At 50.1% G+C, this 15197-nt stretch overlaps 1 protein-coding gene across 2 annotated transcripts in view; it reads left to right on the top strand.

The window, feature by feature from the left end:
- agap1 (ArfGAP with GTPase domain, ankyrin repeat and PH domain 1) overlaps positions 1 to 15197 on the top strand; it is an 87165-nt gene that overhangs the window by 2171 nt on the left and 69797 nt on the right. The window lies entirely within an intron of this gene.

The following is a 15197-nucleotide window of genomic DNA, read 5'->3' as shown; positions in this document are numbered from 1 at the left end:
TTCTTTGTGGAAAACACGTCCACTGAGCGGCCGACCCGACTTCACCGAGAACACGTCACACAGCAGCTGTTAGCTTCAGGAGGTGATTGGCTGAGGGGTGGAGTGTTGGTGGAACGAGTGGCGTTTGTGCTGACTCCTTTGGGGTCTCTGAGTGATGATGATGATGATGATGATGAAGGGTTTACAGACTTTGAAGCCTGACTGTGTTTGAAGAAATCTGTTTTGTGTGTGTGAGGAACATCTGCAGGAACATCTGTATGCTGTCCACAGCCTGAGCCCCGTGATGCTCGGCTCGTCTGAGAAGAAGAGCAGAACGAACCTGCTCAGGCCAAAAACGTGACAGGTTGGTTTCAGATGGCTCCTTGACCCCTGCAGAAACCCTGCAGAACTTCATCCTGCTTGTGCTCAGGCGCTGACGCTTCTTCTGGCAGGACTTTTCACCTTAACGTACTGATAGTAGACTTTGGCTGCATTAGCTGAGGTCTCCTGCTGAATGTTCTCTGAATCTGTGGAACAACATGAGAGATAATCACTGAATCAGTCTGCTGCTTCGCTCATTTCCATTTTCCCAGAATCCTCTGGCACGCGGTGACTCATCGAGCCTGGAAATAATCCAGAACAGCAGCAGCGGTCGCCCTGCCGTCGTCTCCGCGTGCCCCTCGGCGCACATCTGGACGCGTCGCTCACGTTCATGTCGCGTCACGCGGGCTCTCAGCTGGAGGGGCCGCCGTCCTCCTCGCGTGTTTCTGTTCTCCTTACGTAAGTCAGCCGTGGAGCCCTCGGAGACGCCGCCGCCGCTGTCAGCCCACTTCTGCTCCTCGTCAGGCAGGTGAGACTCGGCCCACTTACTGCGCCGTGACTCGCCCCTTGGCGCACGTCCCCCGCCGGCGTGGGGCTCATTTGCTTGTGAGGACGGATGGACGTCCTGCCAGCCAGGTGACACTCAGCCGTTTTCCGTGGCTGCAGCCTTCACAGTTTGACTCGCACAGCGAATTCTAACAAGCGGCTTCCTCCTCAGAGGCTTTTACACACTCAGAGGCAGTAAAAAGCAGGTAATTAACGCACCAGAAGCTACCAGAGCGAGTGTGTGTGTGTGTTGGTATGGATGTTTGGACTCGTGTCTCTGATCTCTGGAGGAGTTTGTTCTTGTAGCAACACGTTTCTCTGTCAGACACAGTAAGAAAACAGGAAATAAATGAATATTTTGATGACAGATGACGCAGACTGAACAGTGAGCAGGGTTTGATGATAAATAATAAAATAATGGAGGATAAAAAATGGAGGATGGATGTCAGCGTGTGCTGCACACACAAGTTTTGGCTTTCTGAGCACAAACTGAACGCGTTCACAGACTCGACTAAATCGTTTGAAAGATGCGACGGCTGTGAGCGAAGTGGATCTGAGGCGGAGTCGGGCACAGCTGCTGACACGGTCGTGTCTTTTCCACTCCAGCCTTTGTCTCACGCCGCGTTTGTCTAATTTTGTCCAGCCTGCAGTCAGTGAACGCACCGCGTGACCTAGTTAGCCTCACCGCTGTGTGTTTGTTCTCCCTGCAGGCTCAGTGTATCCTCTCTCATTTGTCAGGACTGTACCAACATAATGCCCGTTCTCATGTTTCAGCCGTTTGGGCCGACTCGGGTGCACTTCCTGTCTCACTCGAGGCCGACGTCGGCCGATATGAGGCGCAGAGACGGGCAGGGTTTGAGGTTCAGCTCCCGCTGGGACCACCTGTGGTGGGAATGAAAAGCTCTCTGCTGCCAGGCGGTCAAATGGACTCTGAGCTGGGCTAAATGCACAAGCCGTGTTTGTTTCCAGTCCGGCTCTTTGTGTCCCTCGGTCTCCTGTGGTCAAAGTTCTCCCCTTGAGCCTGTCAGATTGTTTGTATATTGACTTTCTGTTTCATTTGACTTTGATTCAGCCTTCTGGCGAGCTCTGAACCTCTGTGACAGCACAGGTGTGATTGACAAACCGACAATCCGGGGAGGACGCAAGAGACAAAGTCGGAGAGTCTTCAGAGAGGACGCTTTATTGATTGAGAACTTCAGCAGGACTGAAAGGCCGTCAGGTGTTTGGTTCAGTCTGTCACTCGCATCACGGGTCCGTTCACGGGTCCGTTTCCGCCGTGCTGCTGTGTTTGAAGCCTCCGACCCTGACCGACTTCACCGATCATCCGCACAGGTGCTGATCGCTTTGAGTGTGCGCTGATTGATCGGCTGTGTGCACCTGGAGGCTCTTTTTCCAGGTGCTGCAAGCTGCTGAAACATCTGGGACGACTCACGATGAGATGAAGATGTGACGATGACTGCAGGGGGTGTGTGTGTGTGTGTGGGGACAGATCAGAGGTATCACTCTGTGTGTGTGTGTGTGTGGGGACAGATCAGAGGTATCACTCTGTGTGTGTGTGTGTGTGGGGACAGATCAGAGGTATCACTCTGTGTGTGTGTGTGTTCAGCCGTCAGAGCAGAGCACTTTGCCTTAGTGCTCGGCCGACGTCACAGCTGTTGTTGCGGCAGATTGAAGCTGGAGGCAGATCGTCCATCAGCGAGCGCTTATGTAACGTCGCCGCTGATTGACGTCCACTAATAACAGCAATAAGAAGTCACGGATGCTTTTAAACGAGCGCTTCAGCCCTCACATAAGAGCGGCCGCTTGAGAAATTATGGCGAGATCTCTGCACCTTTTGTCCCGAACGACCACCGGCCCCCTCCCTCACCCCCTCCCCCACCTCACCCATGCTGACTGCACCAGATTAGGGCCAACTGCAGACATTCTGTCCTCTCTGTGCGTTGTTTTTTATTACCCACACCCATTTGTTTTCCTGCAGGCCGTCTCCTTTCATGGGGCCTCATGCACGAGGTGAGTCATCGTCAGGCTGAAGTGAGCGCGCTCCGTGGAGGCGCAGAGGCAGCATCACACACTGATGATGGGCCTGCGTGGTTCCGTGTGTCCCTCAGTGATCAATAGCTGCTGTTTGTGTGACAGAAATCAGGATTATCACATCAGCTGCAGCCTCCGTCAGCGGAGAGACAGACGAGGTTAACTGGGATCTCTGGGATTAGCTGCAGATCCCGTCCTTTCCTGCTGCCTTTAATCTGCCTCCACTGCGTTGGACACCAGTTAGACTCAGATTAGAGGTGGAGACGTCCAGCCGGCTGTGTGAGACACCGACACACCTGTTCTCAGGTGGAGGCTGACTTGTAGACCTTCAAAGTTGCAGAAGTTTATTTTCTCTGTAAGTGATGTTGCAACAAAGAAACATTTTTGACTTCTCTGCAGCTCTGACTCACTGACTCTGACTGGCTTCGTCTCCATAGCAACAGCAGCCGAGGCTCATGGGTATTTTAGTATTTAAAACCCACAGAAAAAACCCCTAATTTCCCTGAAGCAGAATTGAATAAATAAAAATGAAGTCTGAAAGTTAAGACATCGAGAGCAAATTGCAAACTGAGCGGCCTTTTTCACAGTTTAAAATCACTTCCTGTCCCTGTCCCTTTCCTGTCCTGTTTTGACACACCTCCACAGACAACAGCATGTGGGCAGATTCATCCGCAGTCTGTGATCGATAGGTAGATGTTTTTTCTAAAATGCAGCCATAAATCAAGCCCAGTGGACTCTCCATCAGCACACACACTCTCTCCACACTTCCTGTCTCCGAGTCCTTCAGCACGCGCCGCGTTTGTCCGCAGAATGAGACAAACGAGATGACGAGTGTCCCCGAGCATCCTGGCGATCATTAGGCCCGGCGGATGCGGTCGGTTCATTGATCGGTCTGCTGGGGGGGATATTGACGCAGGGGAAATGTCAGAGATGTCTGAGCGTCTTTCACCGTCCTCGTGCTGCTGTCAGAGACGGATTAACGAAATGCCAAGTCGCACGTGTGGGGCCTTCGCCTGAACCATCGAAACGCTCCACATGAGCTGTTCTTTCTGCAGGGCTGTCCAAAAGTATGCGGACAGCTGAGCATTGCACCCGCATGCGACAGTGTCCGCTCGCTGTGCGGTTCAGACACAAAGCAAACACGCGGAGAAATGCATCCAGCTGTGTCACAAGCAGAGAAACTGATTATTGATTATGGATCTCAGCGGTCGTGTGTGTGTCCACATGATGAGCGGAGCAAACAGGAGCTCGAGCTGCGTTCACTGACGCGTTCGTTCCACCTCTGCACAGCGTTGGGTCTGTTTGTTAGAGTCCAGCTTTCACTCAGCAGGACTGCAGACAGAACTGAGGATGTCCCACTCTGTCTAATCTGCGTCGTCCCACACACCCTGCTGAGACGCCCTGTTGGCTCTTAATCTCTCTGTGTGGACAGCGCACACACACACACACACACACACACTCTCTGAGCCTCCAGTTTACTGACCCCCACTCACAGTCCAGGTCCAGTTCACGTGTTCGGCTGTGGGACACGGCGGGCGGCCGATGTTTTTCAGGTGTTCAGTTCTTTTAAGCAATAATTTCCAGTTTTCCATCACAGCTGCTTATTTTCAGACTCAAAGCGTGACTCACATCCAGACGCTGCGTCGCACCACAGGACGACTCGTGTAAATGGTAGGTCATCAAGTCAGGAGAAACCACAGCCTCCTTCATCTCAGGCTGAGTGAAAGTTGTCCTGGCAAAATGGAATCTTTTTAAAGGAGCAGTTCACCCCGTAATACATGTAGTGCTGTTTATCCAGGCAGGCTGTTTTGTCTCTTTAAATCCACTTTAAAATGTTTTCTTTTGATCAGCTGATTCACTAATGGACTGATTGATTTGTCTTTCTGCCTGATTTTGTGTAATTGCAGAGCTTGAGCTCCTGAATGAAATGTGAAGATGCTGCAGCGTTTGACTGCTGAAGACACTTTGGTCATTTATTACGTCCCCGTCTGGCCTGCGGGGAAACGTTTCAGGCATTTCGAAGATACTTACCAACGTGTTCGTGATGATAATCAATACCAGGCGATATTATCAGACCGTGCTGCCTGCTCCGCTGCTTCCCTCCTCGTCTTCGCTCTCAGAAAGAGTATTTAATGGGTCATTGTGTCTGAATAATGCAGAGCTCCAGGCTTCGCTGCTAAATTTGGCCTGGCTGCTCATTGGCTGATCTGTTTCTCTCAGTGTCTGTTCTTTTCACCCGTCATCCCGTCAGTCCCCTGCAGTCTGTCCAGTCCGGACAGAAACGGCTCCTTTTGCTCGTTCGTGACCTCGAGCGTTTCCACTTCCTGCGCACTTTGAGGTCGCAGTTCGCAGTGAGTCACTACTGAGTCATTTTAGGGAACAAAAATGGGATTTATCTGTGCAGCGCTGCTTTGTCGGGTCGCCGCTGAAGAGGAGTTCAACACAAACCCACGCTGGTCTCTGCTGATGACGACAGGCTGTCCTCTCAGAGACACTTGTGTGTGTTGGAGAGACCACCTGCCTTCGCTCTGTACACCTGGGCTGCAGGTGTGTGCGTGTTAAAGGTCACAGAAATGTCCTCGAGTGTGGTAGAGTGAGTTTAAAAGAAGAGAGCCCAACATAATGTGGCTGTCGAGTTGCATTGTGGGAAATTTAGGCAGGAGAATATGTGGACTAAATTAAAACATCTTTTTGTTCCAAAATGGGGGTCGAGTCCAAGTTGAAAAAGCGTCCATTTGGTCTCGTCAGGGACTGATTAATGTATGAGAATTGAAATGTTTTTGAATTTTTGAGGCAGACTGGACTGGAGCTCAGAGCAAAATGAAATTAAACCTGCGTAAACCTGCCACCTGCTCCGACTGCTTTGTGTCCTGAGGCGGCTGACGTCTCACGCTTTCCCTCTCAGTGGACAGAAAGCTGACTCCTCACTCTGTCCACAGAGGTTTGACCTGTCTGTCCAGTTCCTGAGCTGCTCCTCTCAGCCGGTCTCTGCCCGAGTCCAGCTTCTTAACTGTGAATATTTGTTTCATGGGCTGTGGTTTCCAGAGGAACCGTTCAGTTCTCCAACGAATGAGACGAGCCACAGAGGAACTGATTTACTGCAGTAAACACTTAGAGGTTCCTCATCGAGGCTTTCTGCCTCTTCAACGCATTGAAACGACATTTCACTTCAGATCACCACGAGGTGACGTCTCTTACACACCTGAAAACAGCCGTCACAAAGCGTCCGCATGCACAACCCGTCTGTGTTTCCACGCTCTGTCCTCGTCAGACTGCTGGACGGACGCTCTCGTTAGTGTTAATGTTCTCACTTTGGTAAATGCATTTTATTTCCCTCACACATCCGGAGTGAAGCTGAAGAAGCCTGGGAGGCGGACACGTGGGCCTGAGCCTGGCCTTGTTTTCTTGTCGTCCATACGGCGGCGTGAACGTGGAAATGATTTGGTTCTGTGTGTGTCCCCAGTCCAGGAAGCGCAGGCTGGGACGGGTGTCGCCGTCTCTGCAGCTGTGGCGTCCAGCTGCAGCAGGCCTCTTCCCTTTTCCCCCAGCCTCTTTAACAAGAGGGGAAGCTGCAGACACTGACCTGACCAAAACAATAGTCCATCGTGTAAAAATAGGTCGCAGGCTCGCTGGCTTCCTGCTCGCTCCTCAACAAAGCCCTCACAGGTTCACGAAGCTGAGTGGGACGCAGCTGAACACAATAGTGCTCATTAAACGCAGGCGAGATTGTGTTACCAAGGATGAAAGCGAGAGAGAGTCGGTAGTTTATCTCTCTGCAACTCCCTGGGGTGGGTGATGTCACTTCCTGCCCCATCGATCGCTTCTCGTAAGGCGCGGCACTGGACGGGCGTCTCAGAGGACGGAGGCAGGACGGAGACCCGCTCGCTGGATTCGTCTGAGCTCCTGTTGTGCTGCGTGTTTGGGAGGCGTGCAGCAGATGGCCTCGCCTTGTTGATCAGTGAATCATTTACTGCCTAATTAATTTGACCACCAGTGAGCCCAATCAGACCAACCCGAGTCATCGCCGTTCCCTCGCGATTTTCATTTTCGCTGCTCGTGTTTATCGGCTCCGAATCTTTTTGCTCTTTTAAATCCTGTTTTCTTCTCTGCTTGTGTTTGGACAGCAGTTGCAAACGCACAAACCTGCCGAAATGCCGTTTCTGAGGCCACGGCGTCCTCAGAGGGCCATAAACCCCACACACACACACACACACACACACACACACACACACACGAAGTGATTTTATAGGGTCAATTCTTCCCATCTGTCCTCCATCCACAAAATCAATCCTGCTCTCAGAGTCTTCAGAGTCTTTGTGTTGGGTCACCATCTGTCCCTCTCTGATGACACGTGGCTTTCTGTGACGCAGCACAATCCACCGCTCTGACTGCAGGCCGACTGCAAACACACGACCTCCGACCTTCTCGTGCCCAGCAGGGATGTTCACTTCAGGACGCCGTTTGTCCCGGAGTCAAGCGTGAGTGTCCGAATGAGGACGCTATCGGTCAACTGATCAGATTTTGACTGAGCTCAGAGTTTGTTCGTTTAGCTGTCAGAGCCGAATTGTTTGAGAAAGAAAATGAAGCATGAAATCGTGTGAAACCCATCAGAACCTAACAAATATAAAGTAGGTCGTTTGAGTTGAAAAGATACTCGTCATGATTGTTGCGTCATCACTTCCTGTTTTGTGCCATAAAGCAGCAGGGAGATCCTGAGAAAGTGTCCAAACAATGACAGGAGAAGGACGTGGAGGTGTTAATATGCGTCTCTGTCCCCTCGCGGTGCCTTCAGGCGTCTCCTGTATCAGCAGTCAGCATGTACAGTATCGCATTCAGGGACAGCATGTCCACCGGCCCCGATCGTAAATCTCCTCATTTTAACTAAGGGATTATTAATCTGCCTCTGCTGTAGCTGGACAGAATCGTGACCGCTGCAGGATCAAAGGGCCCCGGTGTTTGGCAGCCGGACGGGGCCCCTGGCACAGGAGCAGCTAGCGGTCCGCTGATGCTGTAAGCTGTGCGCGCACGCAAACACACACACACACACACGTTCCTGTGTGTTCAGTGATTGCACGGTTTACGGTGCAGCCGCAGTGTGTGGGCTTCACTCCTGTCTGCTTCCTGTAAACTGTGATGGAGGAAGTGAAGCTGCTGGCTGAGAAGACGTGCGCTCGTCATCACGTATGATGGTCGTGTGGAGAGCGTCCACTTCCCCTCGAGATGAAGGTTTGATGATGCTGAGAGAGTCACCGGGAGAGAGAGAAAGAGTTTCTGTTCCCATCTCTTCTTATTTCCTTTCCTCCCCGCTTTTCTCCTTGTTTCCTCTCCTCTTATTTCTTCTTCTCTTGTTCGCTTGTTTTTCTCTGTTTTTTTTTCTCCTCCTTTCCTATTTCCTCTCCTTGTTTGCTCCTCTCTTTCCTCTCCCTCTCAGTATTTCTTCACTCCTTTTTCCTCTTTTCCCTCCACATCAATACTAAAGACATTTGAAACTCCCATAAAACCCTCATCTTGCCGAGACGATTGATTAGTAACAGATGATTATTGGTGCTTTTCAAAGGCTCCTCTGCTGTGTTCACAGACACAGTAGAAAGTAAGAAGAAGTGTGAATGGAGTCTGGGGGCAGATGGATGAAAGTTTTATTTCCAAACAGAGCTGAGCTGCTCAGAGGGGAAAATAGCTGAGAAGAGGACGAAGATGGAGGAGGAAAAGGATTAGAAGTGAATGAGGGAGAAGGAGCGAAAAAGAGGAGAAAAGAGAGAAGAAAGCTGATCCCCCGGGCCACGCCTCCGGCAACAAAGCATTCTGGGAGAGAAAAATGTGGAATTGAGGCTGCGTGGGAAGCCCCAAATTCCTGGAGAAGACGAGAGGGAAAGCAGTGACCAACAACAAGCAGCGAGCTCATCCATCTGCAGAGAGTCAACATGACAGAGTGGATAATGAACAGTTAGGAGGCTCAACCTGTGAATTTGTCTTTGCAACATTAACTACCCGTCAATTAGAGGCTCAGCTTGTTAGCGCAAACACAAAGTACACAACCAAAACGTACCCTTCAGTCTGCTGAAATCAACTTCAGCTCCACCAGCTCACTTTTACTCTGTGAAGGTTCTGGTCGTGCAGCTTCTCTTTGTCAGAAATTGACCGGAAACGCGTCCTGACCTCATAAAGAAAGCAGGAAAACAAAAGTGACCCGTCGCCTTGTGTTGCACACGTTGGGTGATTGATGGCGGTTCGTCCACAGTGAGTTACTGTCACGTCACGAGTAGCACGAACACTCAGCTCGCTGTGACTCCAGCGCATGCAGAGTAACCTTTGACCTGAGCAGACATTTGCTGACACTTGCTTTTCCTGACTTCTCCTGCAAGGTGCCACTGAGTTACTGCAAGATGCACGTGTGATGTGCTCAGTCAGTACATGCGTGTGTGTGTGTGTGTGTGTGTGTCAGATGCTGAAAGTGTTTTAATCGTGTGTGTTTGGCTCACGGCTGTTACTGTGATTCTCTGTCTTCCCTCATTTGCATTTATTCCTGCAGGCTCTGTGTGTGTGTGTGTGTGTGTGTGTGTGTGTGTGTGTTTGTTTGTGTGTGTGTGTGTGTGTGTGTGTTGTATATTTAGCTCGACTCAGTTTTGCTGTTCTCTCAGTCACATATGATTCAGCAGCTGCAGAACAAGCCTCGTCCTGCCTCTCGTTGCAGCTCCGCTACGTGTTCAGCGATGAATTTTAAAAAGTGACAGCTACCGTTTGAAGTCGGTTCGGCTCTCGAGCGGCTGCTGAGGCCCCAGCGCTCTGATTCTGTGTTTTCTTTGTGGCTTCTGAAGCTCTCTCTTGGTTCATGTGTGGTTCGGTTGTGGTTATGTTGTGTGGAGATGATCTGAATCGTAAAATTCCTGCAGAATTCAATTCAAAACCTCCATCTGAAATCTGCAATTTTAACTCACAGACAGGAGTGTCGTCCGGTTCGGCCTGGAAAGCCTTCCTGGGGTGTTTGGAAATGCATCCTGGGAGCTGTAGGAAGTTATGATGGTGGCTGATATGTCTGCTTAATGTTGGCTGTTGAACCTGAGACGTGAGCAGCTCACACCGTAGTGGAGACACGTTCAGCACACACTTTCACACAGACGTTTTTAAATATTAACCCGCTCACTGGAGTCTGACCCAGTAAATCACAGTGTGGGATGATTCTAGGAGCACCAGTGCCCCCTGCAGGCCACAGCTGGGTGCTTTTTCACTCAGCAGCAGACATTTTGCACTCTGAAAATATGCTAATTTCAGGAAACGACAAAATGTTGTCCGTTTCTGTGAACACAAATTATTTCTGTGGAAACTTTGTGCTGTGTGTGACACATCTGACTGAAGATGTGGAAGTGATTTTTCTCTCTGGGTTTGAACAGCTCATGGTACATTTTCTCAGGTTTGCATTAGAAATGTTTGTGTTGTGGTTGATTTTAGAAAATCTTGCTCTGGCATTAGAGATGAAATTTAAACGCTGGCGTCACTCGTCTCTTTCACAGTGCGAGTTCATCTTCTGAGTGAGCGTGTGAGTGCTGCATGAGAGATCAATAAGGTGAAATCAGGTGAGGAGAGGCTCGGGCAGCAGCGCCCTCTGCTGGCACAGTGAAGCCACGACGCCTCCTCTCCTTTCACAGCCGATTTCAGGCTCTGTCTGCACGGTGAACGTTTGGCCTGCTTTTCGGTCACAGCTGTCGCTTTGAATCTTCCTGCTGTTCACTCAGCTTTTGTTGTGTCAGAGCCCAAAGTGGAGTCGTTTGCTTTTTCTGTTATCATGAAAAGATGACGGATTTTTGCTCTCCAAGCTGCGCTGTTTGATTTTGTGATGTTCTGGGTTTCATCCAGCTGTCTGAACAACCTGAAAACTCTTTCACACTGATTCAGTGCAAAGCTTTGTTTGCATGGAGGCATCGTATTTTGTTAAGACGTTTGATCCTTTCTCTCACAGTCCTCCCCCTCATTCAGTAACACTGATTCCTCTGAGATCAATCAGTGACTGGTTGACCTGCGACCGTCTGTGAAGCTGCTGCTGCTGAAACAGAGCGTCCTGATGTCCTACAGGTGGTAGTGGTCCCTGAAGGTCTCCTGGTGGACAGACACCGTGTACAATGATACCTCAGAATCAGCAATACAGCGTGGACGAGTCACTGGTAGCAGAACTGTTGGAGGAAGTGATGGCTGTTACCATGGCAACAGGCGCTCTGACAGTGACAACAACAACAATGCAGCACAGTTGTTTTTATATGGGATAAAGCAGGAAGTGTGTGTTGTGCCGAGCGCTCACCAGCGGGTGGCAGCAGTGAGCTGTGGTGTGTTTACAATGGGAAGAATGCTGGGAATTTTCTGTGTGCATGTGGTGTGTTTATGTTCGCTTTTGTCAGATATTTAGCAGAGAATTTTATTTTGTCTTTTATTTGATTTTATTTTTTCTAAATTATTTTAAATTAAGTTTTAATTTTAAATTTTTTCGTTTTTTTTATTTTTTACATTATTTAGTAGATTGTACAGTTTTCTTCACACCAGCAGAAACAGTAACAATAATGGTCAAAAAATAATAATAATGATAATAACAATAATAATCATAATGTTGATGTGATGTCAGTTTCTATGATTGCATTCCTGCTTTAGCACATAAAAATGATGAATGTTGCTCAGTTAAACTGCTGCCCTGTGAGTGGTGGGAACCAATTAGCTGCTTCTGATCCCTGTGACACACACACACACACACACACACACACACACACACACGTGGGACTCTTCACAGGCTCTGAATAATTAATGCCTCTCTCTGCTCTCTAATGATGTCTCCGGGGCATGGGTCCTGATATGTATGTATGTGTGTGTGTGTTCTGTATGTGAGTACCTGTGCTGTCATGATGCCCCCCTCCCTAACACACACACACACACACACACACACGACATTTTGATTCATCCTCTCAGATATTCTTCTAATCCAAAACAGTCAGCACGTCATAAATTCCCCTTTTCACTTTGTGTTTAATTTCTGTGTGTGTGTGTGTGTGTGTACTGAAAGCAGCCCGGTGTGTTTTACTTTGAAAGAGCAGGGGCTTGCTGTGTTTTTGTAAAATAAGAGCACCAGTAAAGGGTCTAACTGACGTGATGTGAGTTCTGTGTGATTTGTCTCCTCTGTGTTGTGGTCCGGTCTGGTGGGGTTTGTCTCAGTGCTGTTATCAGTCCCTTCCCAGCTGTCCCTCCACGCCTCCCCGTCTTCCTTATACGGTCGTTTCCTGGAACCTCCTCCTGCTCTGCACTTCCAGGCCTCTGACCAATCAGCTTCTTAATTCGCGGCACCGTTAGCATGCGGCTCCGTCTGCAGCCGAGCATCTGGTTCCTATTGTAGCCAGGGATTAAAATACAGCAGCAGTGTGTGTGTGTGTGTGTGTGTGTGTGTGTGTGACTCCTTATTTTTGCATATTATGCGTATTAACTTGTGTTCAGTCTGGTCTCTCGTGGGACTTTGGACATCAGCTGCTCCTTCTCCCTCCTGCTTACACTCTTAAAGGTGTGTGTGTGTGTGTGTGTGTGTGTGTGTGGTTTACTTGTTTTCAGAAGCTCATGAATCCATAATGAACTGACCTCCATCTGTGCTGCAGGATGTTCTGAAATTCTGTCTTTTATTTATCACCATCTAACTGAGACTTTGGTCACTGATTCATCTGCTGGATGGATCCTGTTTGGTCCCAGAACTTGTTTACCTGAATCATCAATTAATCAGATTCGATCAATATCATCCGTTCAGCTGATAGGAACTATTGACAGGATGCAGATCATCACGTTTTGACCCGTTCTGCTCGTTCTGCACGTGCTCAGTGAATGCACGCACAGACGGATCCATCGAGCGCCAAGCCAGCCGTGCAGGCCCTCCCAGCTGGTCACCATGGCAACAGACGGGCGTCTGGAAGTCAGGGTGGGGCAGGGCAGGTTCCTCCTTTCCTTCTCTCCTCTGTCCTTGTCTCCTTGTTCCCTCTCTCCACACACACACACACACATACACAAAGTTACACCTGCAGCGCCATATTTGCATGAAACGGTTGAAGGTCACCTGTCTGCTGCGAGGCTGGTTTATCTGTGTGTGGGTTTGGCCCCCCCGTGTTGCTGTAGCTCAGAGAGGAAAGACATCACACACCCAGTTTGTCAGTGAAACCTGTCCTGATTGGCTGCTCTTCTCTTCTTCTCTTTTCATGTCGTGCTGCTGTTCACCTGTCGGCCGCCGCTCATCACAGGTAAGAAGCCTGCACTGTGACATCCAGTCTGTGTGTGAAGAGAGTCTGATGGTGTGATTGGCTGATTCTGTCACATGACATGTTTTATCTCATCTTGTTTTCAACGTGTGTGTTGCTTTGACCTTCGACCTCTGCGCTCTGAAGTGTTAGCTTAGCGTCACCTTCTGATTTACTCTGTGTGTGTGTGTGTGTGTATTTTGCATTCTCCACACTTTTGATTCGTGATACATGGAGGCCTGTGTGTTTCCCAGAATTCCCTGTTCTGATTTAATCAGTATGAGCCCTGCATCTCTCTGGTGTGTTTTTGGCGTGTGTGACGTGCCTCCTGTTGCCAGCAGGGGGCCTCCCTCCGCACCCCTCCTCCCTCTGCTAACTGACCCATTTTCTCCGTCTCCAGGGGGGCGAGGCAGAGTGTGGGGGGGAGGTGGAGGGGAGGGAGCTGTGCCTCCTGCCGCTCCCTCGCTCTTTGATGCAGGAAAAAAAGCTGAACTCCTGCAGGAGGAGGAAGATGAGGTTGAGTGTGTGTGTGTGTGTGTGTGTGTGTGTGTGTGTGTGTTGGAGACACAAACCAACCCTGCCATGTTTGATTAGAGCGCTCCCCGCTGGGTGTTTGTTAAACACAACTGTCACAGTAGTTTCTTGTTTCTGTTAAACCTGCTGTGTGTGTGTGTGTGTGTGTTGTGCAGCATGAATCAAAATAAAAACAAAAACTGTGAGCCTGCAAACACACTCTCAGAAACGCCGTCCTCTGTGTCGCAGAGACGTTCTGTGAACCGAGTGACGGTTTTCTGATAAAACATAAAAGCACACATTCAGTTCGTCCAGAAGCTAACGAGCCGCCGTCGTCACGCAGCAGCCGCCGTGCGTCGGTGCGGCCTGCAGAGCTGCATGCATGTTTCACGTGATGGGAGGAGACACGAGTTCAGTCACCTGTTGTTCCGACTCGGCAGCAGCGCCGCGACACCATTAGCGTTGGCTCATTTTTGACTTTGAGTTTGTTCCAATGGTTCTGATAAGAAGCGAATGTGAGCTCAGAGGTCCGTCCTCACCTCCAGTCAGAATTCGTGTGCTGGTTTACCGGCTGAAAGGCGTCTCAGCCTCGACTCTCCGCCTCCCTGCTGCACTCGACCCTGTTTGACCCCCCTTTGCTCTCACGTCTCCTTTGCAGCTGCTTTCTGCCCAAACAGCTGATGTGTCGGTGTCGGGTGGGGCAGGTGGGGCGGGCGGGGCAGGTGAGGCAGGTGTAGCTGCAGGCTGCGGCTCCCGATAAGAAGCTCGGCGTCTCTGGGGAGCTGTGGACAGATTACAGCATGTGGACCGCCACGCCTGCTCAGGTCGCTTCACTTTGGGACACACTGGAAGCTCCCTCGTCGGAGCCCACTGCCAGAGATTTAGTGAGAGGTGAGATGCAACCTGAAGCAGGTGAACCTGCTGTAAAATAAAGCCCTCACCTTGAGTGTGTGTGTGAGGGTTGTGAGGGTGGGTGACAATGTGGGTCGATGAGGAGAGAAAAGAGAGGCTCATAGCTTGAGTATCGGGGCTCTTCTCCTCGTTGGTTTGGGACGAGCCGAACGCTCAGGGAGGAATCTGAACATGTTTGTTTGGTCCAGACTCAGTCGGGGTTCAGCCTGACGCTGTGGAGGGAAGGAATCTGCTCTCTGCTTTCCTCTGCTGGCTTTCAAACCTCTCGGCTGACAGATTTTTTGCGTTGCAGAAATGTTTCCTCGACCACTAAGTGATACCTCAGAGCGGATTGTGTTTCATTTCATGAAGGACGTGCAGATAAAAGGACTGCAGGCCTCAGGCGGGTCACGCGGCTTCGCCTCCGGTCGGATTCCGGCTGCATCGATCGAAAAGCAAAACCTCCAGCCAAAGCAAAAGGCGCCAATTCACCTGCTGAGAGCCAAGTCACAGCAGCTGAGGAGCTCCTCTTTGTCTCATCACCACCTCGTCTATCAGCTGATTCATCCTTCATTAATCTGAAGCTGTGCTTCACATGCTGTGTGTGTGGGTGGGTGTGTGTGTGGGTGTGGGTGTGGTCCCCTCTTCAGCCCAATCAGTTCACTTCCA

Source organism: Scatophagus argus, chromosome 24, assembly GCF_020382885.2.
Source record: "Scatophagus argus isolate fScaArg1 chromosome 24, fScaArg1.pri, whole genome shotgun sequence".
NCBI lineage: Eukaryota > Metazoa > Chordata > Actinopteri > Scatophagidae > Scatophagus > Scatophagus argus.
Note: the sequence above shows the minus strand (reverse complement) of the source record. Positions and strands in the feature narration are given on the sequence as shown.